Genomic DNA, 23737 nt, shown 5'->3' on the forward strand with positions numbered 1-23737 from the left:
TGAGGTATAGGCTGGACTGTTGTCAGTTTTAATGAAGGAAGATACAACCATGACTGCAAATACAGCCTGGAGGTGTCAAATTACATGTGAAGCAGATTCACCATGCAACGGCGAAGCACAAATAAAACCAGAAAATGTATCAACAGAAACATAAAGAAATGAAAAAAGATTTAAGGAGGAACAGTGTGTGGCATGTTTACCAAAGTTCACTGGAATAGAGGCCACGAGAGAGTTGACAGCATCACAGGGAAAAGGGTGAGACATGGCAGCACAATGGAAACCTGTGGAAATAAAAGCTCTAGCTTCAGAAGGTGGAATATGAAACAATTTGTGCAAGGAAGAAGCTGATTGGTGCAAAAAGGCAGGACATTCTTTAGTGTTATCAAATGAGTGTAGACTACAAAGTAACTTCAAGGTCAGCCTGAACTGCATATAGAGGCACTATGTCAAAAAGACTCTGCCCAAAAAAAGAGGGAACAGAATATGCAGTACTTGATCAGAAATAACATTATCATATAAAATGCCAGGTAGGGGTTAATGACTAACTACATGTAAAAGAAAAAGAGGTGCATGGTGAAGGCAAGAGGAGCCTGTAGATGTAAAAAAGAGACATTGAGTGTGAGTCTATTGCTACAGGAAAGATAACAAGAGAAGATAAATGTGGGTTGGCATTAAGTACATATAAAATGTCAGTAACTAAGTTAAGGACTTGGGATGAAAAAATTTGCAAAGCAAGGATAACACAGACAGCTCATTACATTGACAAGAGGTTTGTGGTAGTGAATACAGGTGTTTCCAAGTATTATAAACAAAATATGTTACAGCTTCATGATTGGGGCGTCCATCAGTGAAGACAGTGAGGGCACTATTTAAATGGGTACTAACCAAGTACGTCTGAAGAGAAAAGGAAAGTAGGGTAATTAGAGACAAACAATGATCAAGGGGAATATCAATAAAAATAGAACCAACATAGACAGCCAAAGCCACTTGCAGAGGCTTTGCTTTTTTTTTTTTTTTTTTTTTTTTTTTTTGTACCAAGGATTGAACTCATGACTGCACTTGCAAGGCAGGCACTCATGCCACTGAGCTAAATTCCCAGCTCTGCATCTTGCAGAGGGAACCGCAGAGGACAGCAAAGAGGAAAAGTCAGCCTTGGTAAGTGGTAAGACAGTATTGATTAAATCAATTCCAAGGCCTATAGGTGTTCCAGTACATCCTCAAGAGATGAGACATAACAGCACGGACAACAAGAAATAAAGCATTTCCATTAGCTCCAGTGTGTAGCAAACCTGAATAGTTAAAGCGAGGCTTCAGCATTCATCTCCCAGGGGATAAGCAGTAGCCTCCAATGTAGAGCCAAATGCTTAATTTCCATGAGTAACATCACAAGTTTTAGAGGAGACAAGGCAAGACAATTAGTTGGGCTACAGATTCAAAAAAATTAGTAGAATGTGTAAGAGAGAACACAACTGAAGCAACAATATGCCCACATAATCAGCATCAATGAGGCCAGGAATCACAGAAGTGCTTCTTTTTGATGCATGTGAACAGGAAAGAACTAGGCCAACTGTCCCAGGAGGTAAAGGATCATGAAAAGTAGTACAAAACTTCTAAAACATATCAGGGAATTCCAAGCTAGGGTCAGGTTTCGCAGAAACATCTTTAAAGCATTTTTGTAGTCTTGGTTTGCATTTTTGTATGTTAATTGCTTTAACAAGATAGAGGCTGCTGCTGTGTTGTTCACCTGGCATTCAATAGCTTTATATAGTCTTTCTATGAAGGCAAGGCAAGGTTCAGTGGCCTCCTGTTTAATATTACTAAAGGAATCTTGTAACCCTCTGCTTAAGGGATTCTTTTCAAGGTTTTAAAGCAATTTGAGCCATTTGAGAATAATAACCTGATGGTGGTAATGAACTTGTTGGCAAACATCTGAAAAATCTCTCTCCCCCCATAATTCAGCAGCTCCTACAGGAATATAGTAATCAAAATTATTTATAGCTTGCATGTTTACAGCACCAGTATGTTCTTAGAGCCACACCTGATGTTGGGTTGGGGTGAAAATAGTATGCACTGAGACTTTCCACTCCAAAGGGGTCATTTCAAAACCATGAACAATACCCTCAATAATGCCAATTATAAAAGTACTTTTAGTCCATATTCCTTAGCCATTTTAAATTCTTTATCTTTGTTTTTCTTTTTTGGAACATGGAATTGAGCTCACAACCTTGTGGGTGTCAGGCAGCCACTTAGGCCACTGAGATTATCCCTTGCCCCTTTTAACTCTTTAAATAGAGTACTGCAAACTTTCAAAGTGGGGCTCTTTTCCTGTTGATATAAAACAGGTCAAGCAATTAATTCCCCATGTTGTTTAGCTTCTTGGGCCATCTTTGGCCTGGGAGGTCAAACAGGTGAAGAGTTGCCCAGAGGTTTTATGGGGTTTGCATCTTGTGGAGGCAGCAGCAAGAGGAGGTGGAGAAGCAGTATAAGTGAGGCATCCAGGAAAACTGGGAAGCCAACGGTGCGATGTTCCATGTACCTGCCTGCCAAATGTCACCACATCCCAGCAAAGATACCAAGTGCAAGACAGAGATCAGAGCTCAAGGTCCTCAATGCAGCAATTTATATATACTTTTCCCAATCTGCCATAGTGACCACACCAACCTCAGAATACCAAGGACAATTATCATAAATAGACCACAAGAGTTGCACCAAACATGGCCCACATTCCTAAGGAAAAGCAGTTCTGAATTATGTTTCTGTTGCACTTCAGACACAGAAATCCCCATGACTTACCTGGTGAAGGAATTTTTTTTTCAAAGAAAATGAAAGGAATTTCCAAACAAAATAAAATAGACATGCTTTCAGGGCCATTTTCTGCACCAGGAACACAGCAAAGGTAAGTAACACTCCACAGCAGACATCTCCACTGTAGAGTCCCTATTCAGGCACCAATTGTTGGGGTCAGTGCCTAGACCCCCCAAACCCACAAATAGATGCATGGCAAAGGCCCAAAAAAGGAAACAAGTGACAAAATCTTTAGGGCTGCAGAAGGACTTAAATCCTTCGCAGAGCTCATAGCTCTGCTAGGTGGCTGGCTGACTGAGGCTGGGAAGCACATATTTAATTATAACAAGCAAGGATTTGAGCACAAAAGTGAGGAAAGCTGAGCAGGACATTGGGAGGGGCTCAAGGATCCCTCAGAGCTACAAACGATGCTAATTTAGGAAAACTATCTTGCCCTACCTTGCTCCCTGTGATGTCGCCTCATTCTCAGTTCAATCATGCCCAGGCCATGCCACAGGCCTACACATGTATTCAGCTTCAATGGCCCCAACATTTTTCCATATAATTGCATGACTCACAAGTGCATATCACTCAGGTCTCATTCAAACACTGCCACTTTCTTGCACTCCCAGACATGGCCTTTCAATTTTACTGAATACTGATAGACATTTGCCCTATCTCATCGCATTTATGCTTAGTCACCATGCTCAACAGAGGAGAATATGTCAGTCTGAGCCATGAGATGCTGAGGACAGTGTAACACTTTGCTTTTGGTCAATACTGTTTCTCCGCATGCATAATATTTTCAAAACAAATGAGTAAGAAACTCACAGTGGTGATAATAATGAAACATTAACATTCCAGATGCTGTAAGAAAATGAGAAAAGGCAATTTGAAGTTCTTTAGCTCAACTGAAGAGTAAAATTGCATTTTATCTAGAGTTGTGTCAATAACACAAATAGGTTAAACAGATAATGTTAAAATAGCATTGATGGTAGAAACAGTACTTTGAAGCAAAGACATGAGGGTCTGCTGACCATAGAGACATGGCATTGTTACACACTGTCTAAATGTAAACCAAAAAGGAGGAGGGAGGCTCTGAGAAACTTATCTGTCTTGTGCTTGTAGAAGTCTAGTAAAATGCTGCAGAACCACTTAGGTTCAATGCCAGTTCTAGATGGAATAAGGGGAGCCCATATTTGAATTTCCATGAGTTCAGATAGATCTATAGAGCTGTAATAATTGATGATTAGGAACTCGGATTGTGCATCCAATATTTTTCTTCACATCAGCAAAATCAGTAAAGGATATGAAAGACTTGCAAATTACTTTTTTCAGAACAGAACAATTTATGCAATGCGGTATTTCATCACAAAACCACCCAATATATCAGTAACTACCATAACTCTCTTTCCTTGAAAGAGGTGAGTATACCTTCATATACAATAATATCAAACATAACAAAATAGTATAAAACCATTAAAGAGAATGAAAGTATTACAGGGCATTCAGAACAAAATAACAGAAAATGAAAAAATTGTTACCATATTATGTCATTGTCCATGAAAAATTTATTTATACTATGACACATAATAAAATCCAATAAGACACAACATGATGGAACCAATGGAAATGGAAGAACAAAAGCATGGTTGCACTTCAAAGTAAGATGATATTAAATTAGCAGTGCCCATTATAATATCTTGTTGTTTTCATAATAGCTGTTCATACCATCACAGATAATAAAATCAAACAACCCAGGATAAAACAATTCCAACTACTGAATGGGAACATTATAAGTCTCCAAAGCAATGTAATGGGGAATCATGATCACCATAAACTCTTATGTACTCTTATGATTTCTTACATTAGGGAGACTATACAGTATTTATACATTAGTTTGACTTATTTCACATAAGAGTAAGGTCTCAAGTTGCATTGATATATTTATAAATATCTCAATGTGATTATTCTTTATAGCTGAGTAGTACTCCACTGTGTAAAAATACCACAGCTTTTTTATCCATTTCTCAGTTGACAGACACCTAGGTTGTTTCCAAGATCCAACTATTACAAATTGTGCTGCTATAAAAATGAGTGCATATATATCACTGAGGTATGATGTTTTCAGTTCTTCTGGGAATATGCCTAGAAGTGGAATAGCTAGATCCAGTGGGACTTCCAATCCCAGCTTTTTGAGAAATTTCCAGACTGACCTCCACAATGGTTTCAACAGTCTACTAAACTCCCACTAACAGTGCAGGAGAGTTCCTTTTTCCTCACAGCCTCTCCAGCATTTGTTGTCTGTTTTCTTGATCCTGGCCATTCTTTCTGGAGTGAGATGGAACCTCAGTGTGGTTTTAATTTGCATTTCTCTAGTGAAAAATGATGAGCATCATTTTGCCATATATTTATTTGCCATTTGTATTTCTTTGTCTGAGAATTGTGTATTCATCTCAGTTGCTATTTTTGGATTGGATCTTTGAATTCTGGGGGTCTGATTTTTTTAATTCATTACATGTTTTAGACAGAAGTCCTTTGTCTGAGGGACAGTTCACTAAGATTTTTTCCAGTTTGTGGGTTTTCTTTTCACTATGTTGGAGATTTCTTTTCACGTGTAGAAACTTTTTAATAAGATGTGATCCCAGTTATTGATTCTGGGAAGTATTTCCCATGTATTTTGATTCCTGTCCATGAATTCTCTACCTACTCCTATGTATTCAAGTACTTGGTGATAGCCATGGGTCTAGTTTTAGTTTTCAGCCTATGAAGACCCAGTTTTTCAAGCACAATTTATTGAAGAGTGTCATTCTTCCAGGGTACATGTTTGATCCCTATATCAAATGTAAGTTGTGTTTGTAGTTGTTGTTGTATCTTCTTATTCCATTGATCTTTATAATTTTTTTATTCCAATAACATGTTGATTTTATTATAATTGTTTTGTAAAATAACTTTGACTCAGGGATTGTGATGTCTCCTATGTTTTCTTTGCTGTTAGAATTATTTTTGCTATTCTAGGTCTCTTTTGGTTCCAGATTAATTTTAGGAGTGATTTCTATAAATCTAAGAGCTATGTTGATGTTATGTTCGTTGGGATCACAGCGAATCTGTGTAACAGTTTTGAGAGAAAGTCCATTTTCACAATATTTAGTCTTCCTATCCATGTACAAGGGATATCTTTCCATTTTATGTGATCATCTTTGATTTCTTTTTCAGGATATTATAATTTTCCTCACACACACACACACACACACACACACACACACACACACACACATATATGTTTTTACTTCTTCATGAGATCAATTCCAAAGTAATTCATTTTTTTTTTGGATGGTAGTGTGAAGGGTGTGACTTCTTTACTGCTCTCTCAATGATTTTGTTTCTAGTGTATAGGAATGCTATTGACTTTTTGAATATTACTTTGTATACAGCTAAATTGATGAATATATTTATTATATCTAGGAGACGTCCAGTGTAGTTTTGGGGTCTTCTATGTAGAGTATCATGTCATCTGCAAATAATAATAATTTAATTTCCTCTTTCCTATCTGTACCCCTTTTTTTCTATCTCTTATCTAATTGCTCTGACTAGTATTTCCAGTACTAAGTTGAATATGAATGGTGATGGGGGACATCCTTGTCTTGTGCTTATTTTAAGCCTTCAGTTTTTGGCCCCTTAATATGGTGCTGGCTGTTGGTTTGTCATAGATGGCCTTTATCATACTGAGGTAAAGATCATCTATTCCAATTTTCTGTAAGGTTCTTATCATGAATGGAAGTTGCACCTTATGAAAAGCTTTTTCTGTATTTATAGAAATGCTCATGTGATTCTTACTTTTGGTTTTATTGATATGGTGGATTACATTGATTGATTTACATATGATGAACTATCCCTGCATGCTTAGGATGAATCGCACTTGGTTGTGGTGTATAATCTTGATGATTTTCTGCATGCTGTTTGCCAATATTTTATTAAGGGTTTTTGCTTCTGTGTTCATATAGGGAGATTGGCCTTTTTAGTTGGGTCTTTCTCGGATTTTGGTAATAGAATAATATTTGCTTCCAGGAATGATTAAGGAAGAGTTGCTTTCCTTTTGATTTCATTGAAGTATGTGAGGAGTGCTGGCATTAAGGTTCTTTGTATTTCTTGTAGAATTCCACAGTGAATCTGTCTGGGCCTGGGCTCCTCTTTGTACATAAGGAGAATTATATTATTATATTTTCAATTTCATTAATAGAAATTGGGTTATTCATCAGTTTTATATCTTCTTGATCCAGGTTTGGTACTTCATATGTTTCTAGGATCTGTCCATTTCTTTTGTGTTATTAAACAAATGTGAGTAGAAATTTTAAAATAGGTGTTGATGATCTTCTGTATTTCCCAAGAGTCTGTAGTGATTTTGTCTTTTTCATTCCATATTGCATGAATTTGAGCCTTTTCTTCCCATTTTTAAATAATGTAGCAGGCTAGGTGCTTATCAATTTTATTTATTCTTTCACAAAACAAACTCTTTGATTCATTGATTCTTTGGATTGTGTTCTTAGTTCTTACTGCATTGATTTGTTCTCTGATTTTTATAATGTTCTCCCTTCTTTTGGCTTTGGGCTTCACTTGCTCTTGTATTTGTAGATATTTGAGGTGTAGCATCAAGCTGTTTATTTGTATTCATTCTGTTTTCCTGATGTGGGAAGTCAGTGTAATAAATTTTCCTCTGAGGACTGCTGTTCTCTATAGAAAAAGTGACTGTTGCTGCAGTAAAAAGGAATCTGCATGCATCACTGCAATATGTCCTTATCTCTTTGGGGAAGAGATGCACTAAAGGAAACTGCACTGATTGGACTTACTACCTTCAGTATTTGAATACTTTGCACACTGACATCAGTAATGATTGAACTACTTATTTACATTTCTACCGACAAGGTTAAATAGTTCCTTTTCTCCTGTGGTCTCATGATCATTCTTTTGATCTTGTGGTGATTTGCTCTCTCTGCAATGAAGGTGTCCCTATTTGCATTTCTCCTTTGTGCAAAAACACGTAATAGTTCTTCAGGTATTTCTTGGCAATTTATATCTACTCTAAAAAGTGTGTATTCATTTCATGTTCCTATTGACTTTACATGCTAGCTGTCAGGGAGTAACATGCAAAACTTCTCTCATTCTGTAGATTATTTCTTCATCCTTTTTTATTTGATTTCTTTCTTTCTTTTTTTTTTTGGCTTCTATGTTTGTGCAGGACTATGAAATCTTGTATAATCCTTTTTGATTGTTTTTTCACCCTATCTTATTTTCAATACAAAACACCAGCAATAGCATTAAGTTAAAAAAGTTTCTTTTTAATGCCTCTACATTCAGAACATGGAATGCATGGCTCATTCATGTTTACTATATTTTACTCTAATAGAGGCATATTTGAGACTGCTGCACAGATTACCATAAAAAGTACATTTCCTAAGTGAAAGAAAAATCATGATTTGCAGTTGTGATTCTTTTATCCTATCCCTAAATTTATATTCTTGACCTCCACTTACTTGTTTCCTTAAACCTCAGTTGCAGGTATAAAAACAACTGCTATGCACTCTGCTAAATCTTCTAACAAAGTTGCCACCCAAAGTCAGCTTCTAAGCTATTACCTTCTCTTCTCATCATCTACTGATGCTGGGACTAAATGAATCACATTTAACCTAGATCTTTATACATAACTCCTTAACAGTGCAATTATTTAAATACAAGATGATCAAAAGTTGCATAATTTTTTTTAGTTTTTATAAAATAACAAGAAATATAAAAGTGACAGTAGTAATATATTTAATACAGGAATCAATGGATTAAAATTACAACTGCCCCAATGATGCTCAGCATAGTCAGTGCATAAACAAATTTGCTTCCCATGTGATGCTTGGGGATAACTGCTAGGTGGGCCAGTGATAAAAGGACCACTGATGTATAACTGTGAGTATCAAAATAATGTTGACATGGGGCGAGTACTAAAGCACTAGACCACATCTGCAGAACTTGAAGATATAGTTTGAGACAGGTCATACTAAATTGTGTAGCCTGGACTCAAATTTCTTTTCCACTAATTTAAGTCACCTGAGTTGCTAGGATTACAAGCATGAATCAACAGGACCTCCAAGATTTATTTTCATGGTAAAATGAGAAAGTGAATGTACTCAGGATATATGTCTTATAGATTCAATATTCTATTACTAGAAATACATACTCCACATCTTCCTGGTGATGGTAAGCAGAAATGTGCTGCAGGGAATCTGGCCATATGCTGTAGTGCATAGAGGCTAATGATGTATTTTACATTTCTTTTACTTCATAAAGCATGTCAGAGACTTCAGATATAAAACAGACATAGTTTTAGTGGTGATTATACAACAAGAGAGTAATTTATGTGTCCAAGCATAACTGATATTAGGGCAAGCTATCTTCATTGGATTAGGGGTATTTAATGCAGTGCTCACTTGTGTTTCCATGACACCAGTTTTTAACAGCATAATTCCAATGGAACCTAAGTAGATTTTATATTCAACAACACTGAATTAAACACTTTACAAATTACATGACTGATAAAATGGAAGTGAAAACCACAGTTCACAGAATACCAACTGGGACTCATGGCCCATTGTATGTGTTTAAATATGATCAGCACAAACCACAAACATCAGGCAGTTGTCCTTATAAATAATGAGACATGCAATTGTATAAATTCACAATTCAGTAAAAAACAGAACGCAATCTGAATTATAATTTAGCAAATTTATTTTTCACTGTGCTGACAGCTCAAAATTTAGATTTCCCTTCATGCCATTACTTCAGTGCTTTAGGAAATATCAGTAATAATTACAAAATAGATAATACGTTCACAACACCAAAGAGTAAAATAAAGGCATTTGCATGAAACATTCAATAGCAACCTTTTTCCCCAAAACAAGTCCACAGTTAAAAAATTCCTTTCAAAGTGTGGTTACTGACAAATCATACCACATTTTTTACTTTCTGGAGACATTAATATAATTTGTTATATGCTTTTGGAGACAAGTTATGGTTCTGTCAGTGTGGGGCAATTAGAAATTCACAGCAGTATGGTTTACTTTTGGTAAATGTGGTAGAAAACTTAATAATACAAAAGATGCAATATAAATATAACAGGTAATATTCTAATGGTTAGAAAAACAAAGATTTACATAAAGGACAATATTTGCTCCAGGGAAAAAGAGAAACAGGCAACATAATGTACATGGTATAAATCCAGTGATGTTAGGATATAAGCAAGTATCTTGTCACAGCATGAAAAACATAACATTCATTAATGTACAAGTCATGTGAAAAGAACACAACTTTGTCAAAAACGTATGCTCCAAGCCTCTTTAAATTTATATCTTAATGTCAAATATAGCATCAATTTCAGAAATATCATTTATGCCACAGAAAATGAAGCAAAAGATTACAACAAATGCAGCATCAATATTACAATTTACCAAAAAATACAAAAATTAAGTTTTAAAGACAAAACATTAAGTACATAGACACTACGCATATTTGAACAGAAAAAGTAATTTCAGTTTACCATGTTTAATTAAAAGACACTATGTTTAAGCACAAATGCACTTTAAAAAATCTAGATAAGTACAAGTGATTAACTAAAAATCACATAACATGTACTTGAGGAGAGCTCCACCTCAGATTTGTCATTTCTGGAAAATTTGTGAAGAAATGTGGACATCAAACTTTTGTATTAATTATTTCTTCAGGACTCCTTGGGATTTTAAAACTAAACTTAGATCTAAAAATTCAGATCAGTGAGGCTTTTTCTATGTATTTAACAAAGTGTGTTGACTGACATATTTCTCACATTGCTAGTCCACATAGGATTTCTGCCCAGTGAGCTCTTTCAGATATGTAACTATTATCATGTTTGCTGAGAGTATTCCCATAATGTATACAATGAATTCCCAGTGTGGGTTTCCTCCTGATTTTCACATTCACTCTGGCTCCTGAAATCATCCCCACATTGCTTACATAGCCAGTGTTTCTTCCCAGTGTGAATTCTTTTTTTTTTTTTTTTTTGGTCTTTTTTCTTTTTATCGGTACCGGGGATCAAACTCATGACTGCCTGCTTGCAAGGCAGGCACTTATGCCGCTGAGCTAAACCCCCAGCAACCAGTGTGAATTCTTTCATGCGTTCTCCAATGACTATATGTGGTAAAAGCTCTCCCACATTGTTTACATACATAGGTATTGTCGCCAGTGTGAAGTTGTTGATGTGTTTTACAATATCCATGTGAGGTGAAAGCTTTCCCACATTCTTTATGTATGTAGTTTCTCCCCAGAGGGTATATTTTCATGTGTTTTGACAATGAGCATTTTGCTGAAAGCTTTCCAGTATTCCTTACATATATATGGTTTCTGGCCAGTGTGAAGATTTTCATGCAGTACACAATATGTAGTTGTACTGAAAGCTTTCTCACTGTGCTCACATATATTGGGTTTCTATCGAGTGTGAACTTTCATGCTGCTTACAAAGTCCACATTGGCTAAAAGCTTTCCCACATTGCTGACATATATAGGGTTTCTCTCCAGTGTGAATTCGTTCATGTTGCTTACAATGTCCATGTTGGTAAAAGCTTTCCCACAATGCTTACATACATACGGTTTTCACCAGTGTGAATTCATGATTTTTAAAATCTCCAGGTGAGGTAAAAGCTTTCCCACATTGCTTTCATATATAGAGTTTTTCTCAAGTGTGAATTCTTTCATGACTTTTAAAATCTCTAGGTGAGGTAACAGCTTTCCCACATTGCTTACATATATAGGGTTTTTCTCAAGTGTTCTTTCATCTTGTTTACGATGTCCACATTTGATAAAAGCTTTTGCTTATTGCTTACATACATAAGGTTTCTCTCCAGTGTGAATTGTTTCATGTTGCTTACAATGTCCACTGGTTGTAAAAGCTTTCCCACATTGCTTACATACATGAGGTCTCTCCAGTGTGAATTCTTTCATGTTCCTTACTATTTCTATGTGTGGTTAAAGCTTTCCCATATTGTTTGGATACCCAGGGTTTCCCTCCACTGTGGTGTTTTTCATGCATCTGAACATCGTGGTGTGTGTCTGTTTCTTTCACACCCACATTAGTTTCTGGAGGACAAAGCAATAATTCTTGTGATTTGACTGATTATACACTACACGTTTTTCTTTTCCATTGTAGGAATGAACCACAGGTATTAACACAAAATCTCTAGCTTTTTTATTTACTTTAAGAGATTTTCACTGATGATTAAATTGTTAAATTTGAACATGAACTTGCCATTATGCAAAATCTGATTCCTAGGATGCTCTATGGGGTTTAGGATGTATTATTCATAGCCAGATTCTCTTGGGCCTTGCAGAGGCCCCAGGCCCATTCAGATGACATCACCAGAACCAGTAGGTGCCATGAGTACATGAATATACATAGAGCTACACTGTGAACAGACACTTTGCCAGGCACTGACCATGATCCAATGACCAACAAAGATGTAGCTACTGCCCTCTTGACCTTCCACACTAGTGGGAGCAACACAGTCACCCTGGATGGCAGATCATATACTACTAAATTTATGGTACATGAGATTTCCTCTGGGCTTCCCTAGATATGGAAACACATCAGTGGAAGGGGACTCAAGAGGAAGCACAGAGTACTGGGTGGCAAGTCTCTGTGCAATCTAACAGCTGAGGAAAGGTGGAACACTACCCATCCCTTCTGTTCCCTCACTTCTCACATATGTATGAAGCACAATCCCAGTACCATAGTAGACACTTTTCCATCCCCTTGTGAAGGCAACATACCACTGGGGAGCACTAGACAGATGTGTGTACAGCTTTCCTGAAGAACAGAGAGGGGGTCACAACACTGTTCACAGGCTCTCCCATGGAGTCATCTGTCAGTCCCCCAGAGCTGTCTGGGGCAGCACTGCTCCACTAGTGGTGGAGATAGGGTGGAACTGGGCTCTCCACAGCTGGAGCAGCAGCCAGGTATCCAACTCAGCAGGGTGCCTTGGGAGAGTAGTTAGGGTGGGAACACCCAGCTCACACTCAGCCGCCCACACCTTGCACCCCCAGGACCTTAGGCCTGCTTCTTGGCTCCAAGCAGCAGCTGCAAACCAACATGGATCTTCCAAAGTTACTTCTCCTGCCTGAACTGGAGCACTGTGAGCCCAGTGAGGCAGAGAACAACAGTGAGGAGGACTGGGTACAGGCCTGTGAACAAATGAGAAGGGACAAGGCTAAGGGACCACCTTGAAGCCCTGAGACACAGAAGTCAGTGGGTAGATGCAGTGTGGGAAGACTGCCTAGTAGTGGATTTGTGCACAGAGCTGTCTCTGACAGTCACTGGAAGTCTGATGGCTGTGCAAGGAATGTGGGCAACTGATGATCTTTTCTCCTCTTGCTGTTGAATGGTGGGCTGGGCACCAAGCTCAAGGACCAGGTGCAGACTTTCTGCCTGACACAACTACAGTACCCTCACCAACTCTGGGACCACAGGAAGAGCCAGCAAGAGGAAGCTGATCTCTGTCAGCTCCAATGCTGAGGCTATCAGGGCCCGTCAGCAGCTGGCAGCTCCTCAACCTCACCCTGAGGCCAGCTCTTGATGAAAACCTGACTTTCCCATCTTCTCCATGATTTTTTTCCATTTTCATGCCTTTACCTCTATAATCCTTTTATATATTATGGCATAAATTAATTTTAAATAAAGGATATGATTTCATTTGTTTTAATCAACATCCTCAGTGCAGTGGCATGTACACATTCTCAGTGTGCACAACCTTCATTTCTGTATAGTTCCAGAACATTTCCCAAAACTTCATTCCCATTTGGACACCATTCTCTCTCTTCCCTGCCAGTCCCAGCCACCACTGATCTTTCTGCCTCTGTGATTTACTACTCCAAGTTTTTACATCACTTCAACACAACTCTGTTTGGTCAAGCAGTACTGGAAGAGACTAACTGATATTTCTCTTTGATAAAGGGGACAATCCCAGATAGACTACAGTTTATAATTAAAAATTAAACACATTAATCTTTGAGGTTGGAATTGCCTTTTCATTTGTTTTGTGAGATAAGAGACAAACTCTTGCAGTTCAAGAGGGAATCAGCTCATATTGCCAGCAAGTGTATAAAATGTACAGTATCCCACTACAGATACATTCAAGTATGGGTCACTGAGACGTGCTGTGTCCCCATCCAGTGGCAGGTTTTAAAGCAGGTGCTGAACAGCACTGTGGAGAACACTGGGGGCAGAGCAGAGCCCCTTTCCCCACCTCCCATCACAGCTCTAACAGGGTCCATGAACCTCACAGAGCTAAGCATAGAAGTTTCTCCCACACAGAGAGCTTCACAACACAAAAAATAAAGAAAAAGATGCACTACCTTTTAAGTTTTCTTTTCAAGACTTGTTCACAGCACTGTTAGAAGCAGCAAGATACTGGGACCCTTTCTACCCTCCATGTAGAGGGTGCAGGCCATCAGTGTGGGCCATGGGAACCAGGGAAAGCTACAGGGATGCTGAGCTCAGTCTCTCTGGGCTCACAGGGAAAGAGGTCAAGGAATCTCATTATGAAATAACACATGGATGCAAGATGGATGTGTGTGTGTGGATGGTCTCAGGTTTTACAATGTAGTATCTCTGACATCAATGTGTGTATACACAGAGATGTGCATGAGACAGACAGAGTGACAGAGGCAGAGCAAGGCAGAGTCTGGGAGATTTGCCCATCACTTAGTGAAGCAGAGCTACAGAGGCCAGAAATGTGAATGATTTTCTTGGTTTTACTCTCAAAGTCCTTATTGGACAATGTCATCTTTGTGAGGGGAAGTAGCACAGGAATCTATCAGGAACCTGTGAAACAGATAAATGTAACCAAAATTTCTTTTTTCTTTTTCTAAATCTGGCATTTATAAAAGCATATATTAATGACACAAACATAGTTCTCCAGTACAGAGTCCTCCTTGGACTTGTCATTAGCAGCCTCAGAAGACAGAAAAAGGGGCAGAAGGTCCATATAAAGGTGGAAAAGAGGTTTTTCCTTAGTTGAAGAAATGTCACCTGAGAAGCCTCACTTAAACCAAACAGAGGTGCCCTTTCTTCCCAGGGTGTGGGGGGAGGGCGTGGAGACAGCACAGAGTACAAGGATGGGTTGGAAGAGGACCAAGACTCAGCTGTAGGAGAGGTCACAGTATCCGGACCAGGGCCACTCAGTCTTTGCTTTTCTTCCTCAGTTAAAAAAAAAAAAAAAAACAAAAAAAAAAACAAGAAAACAACACAACTATCAGGTGAGAAGAGTTTCTGAAAAAGGAGCCATGAAAGACACATACAATAGAACCACATTACATTTTTAAAAGGTATTTACATATAAGCTGTTTGTACATTGGCTAGTTCTGTGGGAAAGGCAGGAAGTCATGCACCACTGAGCTGCTTCACAGATATCAACATACTTGCTGTTGATTCCCCTCAGTAAAAATCCTTCAGTGCAGAAATAGAGTTGACAGAAGGAGAGATTCAATTTCTCTCATCCCCCAATGAAGAGGAATTGAAGATTGTGTCACAGGCTCCGATGGCTCTGGGCATGTCTGCAGTCCTCAGTAGCACTACAGTGAAGTGTCTGGGGGGGACCCCTCCCACAAGACATGGACCACAAGTGAGGTGGACATAGGAGAGCTGTGTGGAGCATGCTGTGCCTGGCTGCTGGAGGGAACCCTGCCCTGGCCCCAGGTCCCAGAGGTGCAGGTAAGACTCAGAACAGCACTCTGCATGTTGTGTAAAAAAACTGACCCTTTAGGAGACATGGAAATAATACTCCGGGGAGGGGTCTCCTATGGCAGAGGGGACATCTCATGCATACAGTTTCTTAACTGCAAAAGAAAATCTCCCAGTTAATGCTGCATGCACATGACTTCCCCTTTGTATTGCACTGCAGGAAGATGGACCCTGGCAGTAACCTAGAGTTACTGAGCTGCCTCAGTAAACCCAGGGCAAACCCACCACAAGATTTCATCACCCTACTGTGAGGTCTCATCAGCTCTGGCCCCTGCTTTTTGCTGCTGCTGCTGCTGCTTGACAATTTCAAGGTGATTCCTATCTGCACAAGCCATCTCCACATCTCTCAGCTTATGGCTGCCAGGGTGTGGATCAGAATATGCATTTACATAATATCCCATCATGATTTCAGGAGGGGTGGCAGCCTCTTCTCTACTGGAAATTATTTTTCAAGTTTGGGCATAAGAAACCTTATACTATTTGCATAGCCATTTGAGAGGAAATGACATTATTTGGAAAAATGTAGGGCACACATTTTGTCAGTGGAAGATTCAGTTGCTACTGAAGCCTATAGTTCGGGGGTAAAAAGACATTAGGTAGGGTTTGCTCTACAAGATGCTACAAGGGACAGAAATGTCCCCAAGTTCAAGTTCTGCTTTGCTTCCCTCATTCTACCAAGCTGCAGAGTGGATTCTGAGCATCCAAACATCTAGGGTTTGAACTGCAGTACAAAAATGTAAAACCCCAGACAACTGAGGAGTAAAAACTGAAGAAAAGCTTTTTGGCAAAATGCAGTTTTAAATATATGCTTAAATAATTTAAGAAACCAAAAAACAACAACAACAACAACAAAAAAAAAAAAACAAGAAAGAAAGAAAGAGAAAAGGTAATGCTAATGCTGTGTTTTGTTCTAATGCTCCAGACACAGTCAGAAAGGAGAGGAGCAAAATTTGCAGACTGGAAGGGTCACTGTGGGAAATGCACTTGGCCTAGGAGGCTGAGGGTGTGTTAGATCCACTATGAGAGCACCAACCAGGGCAGTATCAGGCACCTGGTGGAAGCAGAGGCCGGGACCCAGTCACTGAGGCCCCTACGGCTGAGGTGGGAGAGTCTTTCCTCCATCCTGGGGGTTCTTCCCTCCCATGCCTGCAGGGCTGCAGCATGGATGCAGTGGGGGAAAGGCTGTAAGGCAGGCAGTGCTGGGCTCTTCTGCATGTTGCACACTCCCTGTGCCTCTGGGCAGCAAGAAAATTCAATTCCTCCTCGCTGGAAAAAGAGACTCTGAAGAAAAACTCTTGCTGTCCTCTGAGAGTCACTGGCACAGGTGAACATGGTAGCTTCTAGGGTGGGGAGGGCAGCACCTCCCCACCATGGAGGGGCTCTGCATGATCTCATGTGTTATGGTTTTAAAAATTAGTCATAAACAATGTGTTGATTTTCTGAATACCAAGAATCCTTATTCTTATGTTTGAAGTTTCTGTACTGTGCATATCCTTCATTATATATAAATGAAAATTAAATCTTCCATTCTCACTCATCTGTTCAAGAAATTAAACACTACTTATTCTTAACTAAGTTGAGCATAAGAGAAGAAATATTGAGTGGAGCACTGTCAATAATGCAGTGGAAATGGAAAATGGAAAAACCACAAAGGCTTCCCTCCCAGGATCATGGTCTGCCCTCCACTAGCTCCTCTCTCCAGTCCTTGCCTGCCATGTGTGCCTGTGTCTCTTCACTGCTGAGTGGAGAGAGGGCCAGGCCACAAGCTCTCTGTCATATCAGGGAAGACCAGGGCCATGGCCTAGGACATGGCTTTCTTTCAGCATTTTCAGTGCCTGTTAGTTTGTAATTCACTTGGCAGCTTTGTTGTGGTAAATTCATGGTTTCTAACTTTTCACACTATGAGTAAGAAGAGAATACATGTGACTGCCAATCTCATTTTTTATAATGAAGACTTAGCAGTGGAATTTCTAGGTTAAATGTATACAGGTTGAATTTCATAATCAAATATTTCATACCTGAAGTCTCCACTTTGAGTCGGAGTCTGGAAGAGGAAGTCTAGGGGTGCTCAGATCTCTGTGGAGATCTGATGTCAGGAGAAAATGGACCAGGCAGAGGTACAGGACACCGCTGCACCAGGGGCAAGAAAGGTCCAGTTCTGGGCTTCTTGATCCACAAGTCAGCATCTCAGCAAAGAAGCACACAGTGCACACTGGACAGAAGAGGGCAGGAAAGGCCCTGCTGCCAGAGCTCCTACCTGCAGACCTCAGGCCCCCTGTCTCACACAGGTGAGATCTCTATGAAAAGGTCAGCCTGTTACAGAGCCCACATTGGCTGAATGTCTTCCACCCAAGCCAGATCTGAACTGCTGCATGTGGACTCATCACAGCTGTGAAGCGGGACAGGTATTTACAGTGAGAAGGTGAGGAGATGGGGACACTGCAGGCAGGCTAGGGTATGAGGCCTGAAATAAGAGACGGGCACCTGACCAGCTCCAGTTTCCCCCAGCAGTAGCCACCCGAGGAGAACAGTTTGCATTAAAAGACTAAGTAAATGAAAGGAGTGACTGACAAAAATACATACTACAGGGAGAGCTTGAAAATACAAAATAAATGGCGGCATCCCTAAGTAAAATGACACGTGACCTTAATGGGAATGTGGTCTCCACTGGAGTCACTGACCCACACACATCAGGAGCAAACACACTGATGAACAGAGGAAAAAATAACATAGGCAATGGATCAACAATCAAAACTGATTAATACCAACAACAAAAGCCAGGCTAAGATAAATGTCCCTCAAAAATTTTTCAAATGTGTAATAAAGAATAAGTAGTAATCATTTTTGGATTCTTCCAGGAAATTTACCAGAACATGGAAAAGTGAAGCACCACAATCAACACCAAGATCAATCCCAGTGCTGCAGGAATGGTTCCACTGCAAAAACCATTCAGTGTCACTTGTCTCTTTCACAGAATGGGGCACAGCTAACCCCTCAATAGACTTGGAAAAATAGCTTTCAAAAATTCCAAAGTTGAACATTCTGTCATGGGAAGAACTACTCACACACACCATGTGTAGGAAGAATGGGCCTCAGTGCAGCATAGGCTATGCAGGTATGATGATCTTTATTATGAGAAGTCCATCCCTGACATGGTGCTCAGAGGCAGACAAACTGCAAGATTTTCTACTCAGATCAGGAACAAGACAAGACTTGCAAATCTTTTCAACATAATATTTGAAGTCCTAACCCTAGAATTTAGTTAAGAATAACAAAGCAATGCCTTTCAAATCAGAAAGTAAGAATTAAGAGTTGGCTCTGTTTCCTGAGGACACAACCTTGCATATAAGAAACTTAAAACTCCACTGAAAACCTTTTAGGGTTAAATTTATAAATCACTTAAATTGCGAGATACAAGATCCACATGTCCTAATCAATTCATTTTTATGCACTTCATACAAACTGTAGCCTCAAATACATAGAACACAATTTATTGCATAATTCATCAAAAAGAGTTAATGCTTAGGAAAAAATTAACCAAACTCACCTTTTCTTTAAAAACTGTAGAAACTGATGCAATGAGTGAAATGGCACTAACAGAAGAAAAGACACACTGTGATGGTGGATGGGAAGAATTCATGTTGTTACAATGTTCAGGATACCCAGAGCAACCAGCTGTTTCAGTGCCATTCATGTCAAAGTATCACTAATACTTTCCTAGAAAAAAAAAATGAAAATTCACAAGGAATTACAAAGAGTCATCCTACAGCCTAGGAAAGAACACTAAAAGGAAAGGTATCAAAATACCTGGTTTCCAGGTATATTGTAAATTGAAGGCAGTCAAAGGATCTTATACTGCAAGAACAGGACGGCAGATTAAAATGCATAGCCCAGAGACAAACCAATTCATAGTCACCAGGAATTTTGTTTTATTTCTTCTTTCCTTTCCTGTCTGTTCCCACATGTTTATTTTCTTTTTCTGGTCAGGGTCTCCCTGTGTCATTGTGGCCTGAGCTGAACTCAGAGTGTGTTGCAGTCTTGTGTGGAAATCCCAGGAATCCTGCTGCCTCAGTGGCCTGAGTTCTGACATTGCAGGCATTTTCACCATTCCTTGCTCATCAAATGAGTTTTTAACAACACTATAATGAGACCAGGTCTGGTGTGTGGCTTGTAATGCCAGCTGCCTGGAAGGCTGAGGCAGAAATATCACAAATTCAAGGATAGACCCACCAACTTAGCAACTTATTGAGAAACTCCTGAAAAAAAAGGAAGATTTTTAAAAGTGGAAGGTAATGGAGCTAAATGCAAAAGATCTGTACTCAATCTCTAGAAACTGAATGAAAAACCAAAACCATAACCAAAACAAAACCTTGGAAAGTAGAATGGGAGGGTAAATGTTTTACACTGGCCTGGATTTCTGGAGGGCAGTGTGCCCCAAGTAGCCTTAACTTTCACACCTTCCTTGGAATTTGATGTCAATCATTAATTTCCATGAGGGACCAGAGAAACAGAGAATGTGTTTCAAGGACACCAAGCCTCAGTCCCAGTGCAGAAGTCATTTGAAGTGATCTCCTGAAGCGCATGCTGATCACAGTTGGAAAAGCAGAGAATCCACAACCATTGTTAATGTGATTTTCAGTCCTACTCACTGAAAGAAAGTACAGGTTAGTAAGGTGGCAGATAGCTTAACTAGATTGACTCTTTCTGCAAAGTGTCTAAAGAGCAAGGCTGAAACTTTTACTACACAAATACACAAAATTACTGCCAATTACCAACTCAGGATAATGTATGTATACGTATATTCCCAGCTGTCTGGGAGGGAGAGGAAGAATGATGAAGGGTTTAAGCTTAGCCTGGAATACTCAGGAAATTAGTGAGATCATGGGTCAAAATTTGTAAAAAAGCTAAATATTTTACAAATGTATGATAATATTGATCATTAAGAAATCATAGGGCAAGGTACATTAACCACTACTATTCTACAATCATTTTTATGTTTCCATAGACTTAAAAGGAGTATCCTTTTAAGGTCCTTATTACTATTTAAAAAATAGAAATCCCTTCATCAAATTCTGGTTCTAAATATAAATTTAGGAAAGTACAAAAACAATGATCATGATGTTCTTACAGAGGTAGCCAAATCCTTAGAGGGTATATTCAGTAGGGTATCTGTAGTCATCTCAGTAAAACATTCAAAAACATTGAAACAAAGCAAGTAGATCAATCTTTACATGATGGTAAACCTTATGCTAGGTGTGCTGACTGAAGTACACTTGCAAGAAACCTCACAAATATTTATATTTTGAATTCATAGGCGATTTTTGAAATTTTATTTAAAAATTTTTTCTCTTATTCTTTCTTTCTTTTTTTTCTTTCTTTTATGCTTTGTTTTGAGATAGGGTTCTGCTATGCAGTTCAGGCTAGACTTGATCTTCCCTTGTAGTCCAAGATGACCTCAAATTCCCAACAATCCATCTGCCTTCAGAGTACCGGAATGACAGGTGTGCACCAACAACCCTGACTGTGTTTTCCTTTTTAAATTTTCTCCAAAACAAAACTACAGAGTTATGTGATATTCTTTTATTTTCTCAAGTTGATTATACAAAATTAAATCAGAAAGCACTGAAAATACACTGAGGGTGTTTCAAAATCCTCACCAAAAAATAACATAATGTAACATAAAATAGCATAGCATAGTATAGCATAAGAAAACAAAACAAAACAAAAAGCAACCACCTAACTCTGCTTTAAACAACTGCTTCAAAGACACTTTAAGAATTTCTGAGTTGGCCATACACCAGCAATATGATTCAGTAATTTCATATTTAAGTACTTTTTCTTGAAAATAAAAGCCTGTATCCACTCAAGCCTGTGTTAAAAAATGGCTGTGGCAGGTGAATTTCAAGTGCCGACCATGGAATAGAACAAAGGGCCAACAGCAGATGGGTGACAAGTCACGAAGAAGTCACATGTGGTTGGTTCAGCCCCATATTAGTGGTTTGTGGCATCAGAGGGTGAGTCCAGGACTGAGACACTGCTTGAATGAGACCAACCAAAGAGCATCATAACTGAACAGGCACAGTGCCATTACCTCTAGGAAAGGCAAACTACCCAGCAGGGACACAAAGCCAATGGTCTGTTTGGGATGCGAGGACAGGAAGTGATAGCTGTAGGTAGGAGACAAGTTTGCCAGGAGTGATACACATATGTCCTTCATCAGCATGGAGTGATGATGTCCACAGCCTGGCAAAGCCTCCCCTTGCACTCACCACCTGCTGTTTCCCCTCACAGGATGTCAGAGTACAGAGCACTACAGTGTGTGGTTGAGGTAAACATCTAAGGATGAGTAAGTAATCATTCATAGGCACGTGAGAGTAAAACTTGCTATGAATCCTCCTTCCCTGGACAGACAGGGGTTATAACATGAAACATTCACATCCTTAAAAAAATTATTATGGGTGTTCTAGGAGCATCTCCATGCTCACTATTGGAATTGAAATGAAACTATCATAAGCCCAGAAAAGAAAGTCCTCGGAAAATGTGACAGATCTGTCAGTGAAGACAGTGAACAACTCATACTCAGAGAGAATGGACACTTTGGATGGAAATGTGTGCTTGGCACAATGCCTGCCACATCTGAAGCATCTACATGTTTGCTGCATTAAAAACTTCAAAGTGTAAAACCACACACAGTTTTCTAGTTTTTCACTTTGCTGTTTCTAAGGTGAACACAGATTTGTTCCACAATAAAAAGACAAGGGTCATCAGAGGGGGAGGCCCAGCTATGGACACCAGCCTGTGACCTCATTTCTTTGGCAACAGGCCTTAACAGAACTCTGAAGGCTCTGGTCACGAGGCACCTTGGTGTGGCGACAGCCTTCACAGGCGCATAGCTCAATAGAGTGACCAGTGTATATGCTGTGCTGCTTTCCCATGCCTAGAAGCCTCAGCCGGACCCCACATGAGAAAATCACCTGGGAATAAGTGAAAGGATGGTTCACTTGGCCCAGATGCTTCAGGATGCTCTCAGAGAACTGCCCAACAGACAAGTCAGCACTGGGCAGGGCTCACTGGCCCAAGGCCCCTGGTGCCCAGACACAAGAGGGACCCCAGGACAGATGTCCCTAGGCTTGGCCACCAGCCACTCAGATATACTGAATCCAGACATGTCTCTTTAGGCCTGGCCACCACTGTGAGTCCCCCTAAACAATTCCTGCCTAGGTCATCAGTCTGAGGGAGGTTGAGGAGAGGCACTGAGGGCAGATTCTCCTGGGTAGGGGCAGGTACTGGGAATCTCTGAGCATGGGTCACTGTCATGTTCTTACCCATAGAACAAGGCTGGCAGGAGGAAAAGGGCAGTGCCCATGTTTATCCACAGCCTCCATAAACATCTCCTATGGTTCTGGGTAGAAGTCTGGGACAGAGCTGTCTGTCTTTGAGGAACATAAGATTATCTAGATTAACAACATAAAACCTGTGGTGTCTCAGAGCCTCAGGCTTCCTCCAGGCTGCTGGGCACTGCTGCTACAGTGCTGCACACAGACCATTGGCCTGGAGCTCTTCCCTGGGCCCTGTGTGCCATGTCCCTGCTCCAGATACTGGGACCCACAATTACAATAGGTATGGGCTCCGGTGCAGGGTGTGTGAGCAGAAGGGACTGTAAGGAGGCCCACAGATGACTGAGAGGAACTTTGGGCACATCGCTCCAGGGCTTGTCAAACACTGGGTCCATAGTCCTGCTACCAAGGAAGCTGGACTCCCAGTGCTCAGCTACCATATCCTCTCTACTCAGTCTCTACCTTGTCACAGACAAGATCACTCTCCACATGTTGGTAGAAGCAGGAGAAAGGGACATAGAAACAAAGTCACTTCATTTATTGTCATGATTGAATTCTACCATTGCACCTCATTGTCAGTCCTGGGCCTGGTGTCCATGGACCATTAGCTGGCTGTCTTTCCACCCTGTCTCAAGCTCTTACATATCATCACCTCATCAGAGACGTGTTCACCTCAAACGTCAGTCCACTCTGTTGATTTATCTGGCACTTGTGTCACAGAATTTTTTTCAGGCACCGCAGTTCCTATTGCAGGAGCCTCTGGGCTAAATGAGAACAAGAGAGCAGTGAACACAGCTGCTCATCTTCC

The 23737-nt window shown here is 39.9% G+C and overlaps 1 long non-coding RNA gene across 2 annotated transcripts; it reads right to left on the reverse strand.

Moving 5' to 3' along the window:
* Positions 1-9537: 9537 nt before the first annotated feature.
* On the reverse strand, positions 9538-21275 carry LOC111756300 (uncharacterized). Of its 2 annotated transcripts, none has more exons than XR_010045569.1 (3): positions 20050-21275; positions 19140-19309; positions 9538-13035 (listed from the first exon to the last, which is right to left on the reverse strand). It is a non-coding gene; the product is annotated as an uncharacterized LOC111756300 (long non-coding RNA). The 2 variants fall into 2 exon arrangements; XR_010045570.1 differs by lacking the exon at positions 20050-21275 and adding an exon at positions 19400-20043.
* Between the last annotated feature and the right edge of the window lie 2462 nt (positions 21276-23737).

Source organism: Cavia porcellus, unplaced genomic scaffold (genome assembly GCF_034190915.1).
Source record: "Cavia porcellus strain 051 isolate PalLab524CR breed Dunkin Hartley unplaced genomic scaffold, mCavPor4.1 scaffold_35, whole genome shotgun sequence".
NCBI classification, from domain to species: Eukaryota; Metazoa; Chordata; class Mammalia; order Rodentia; family Caviidae; genus Cavia; species Cavia porcellus.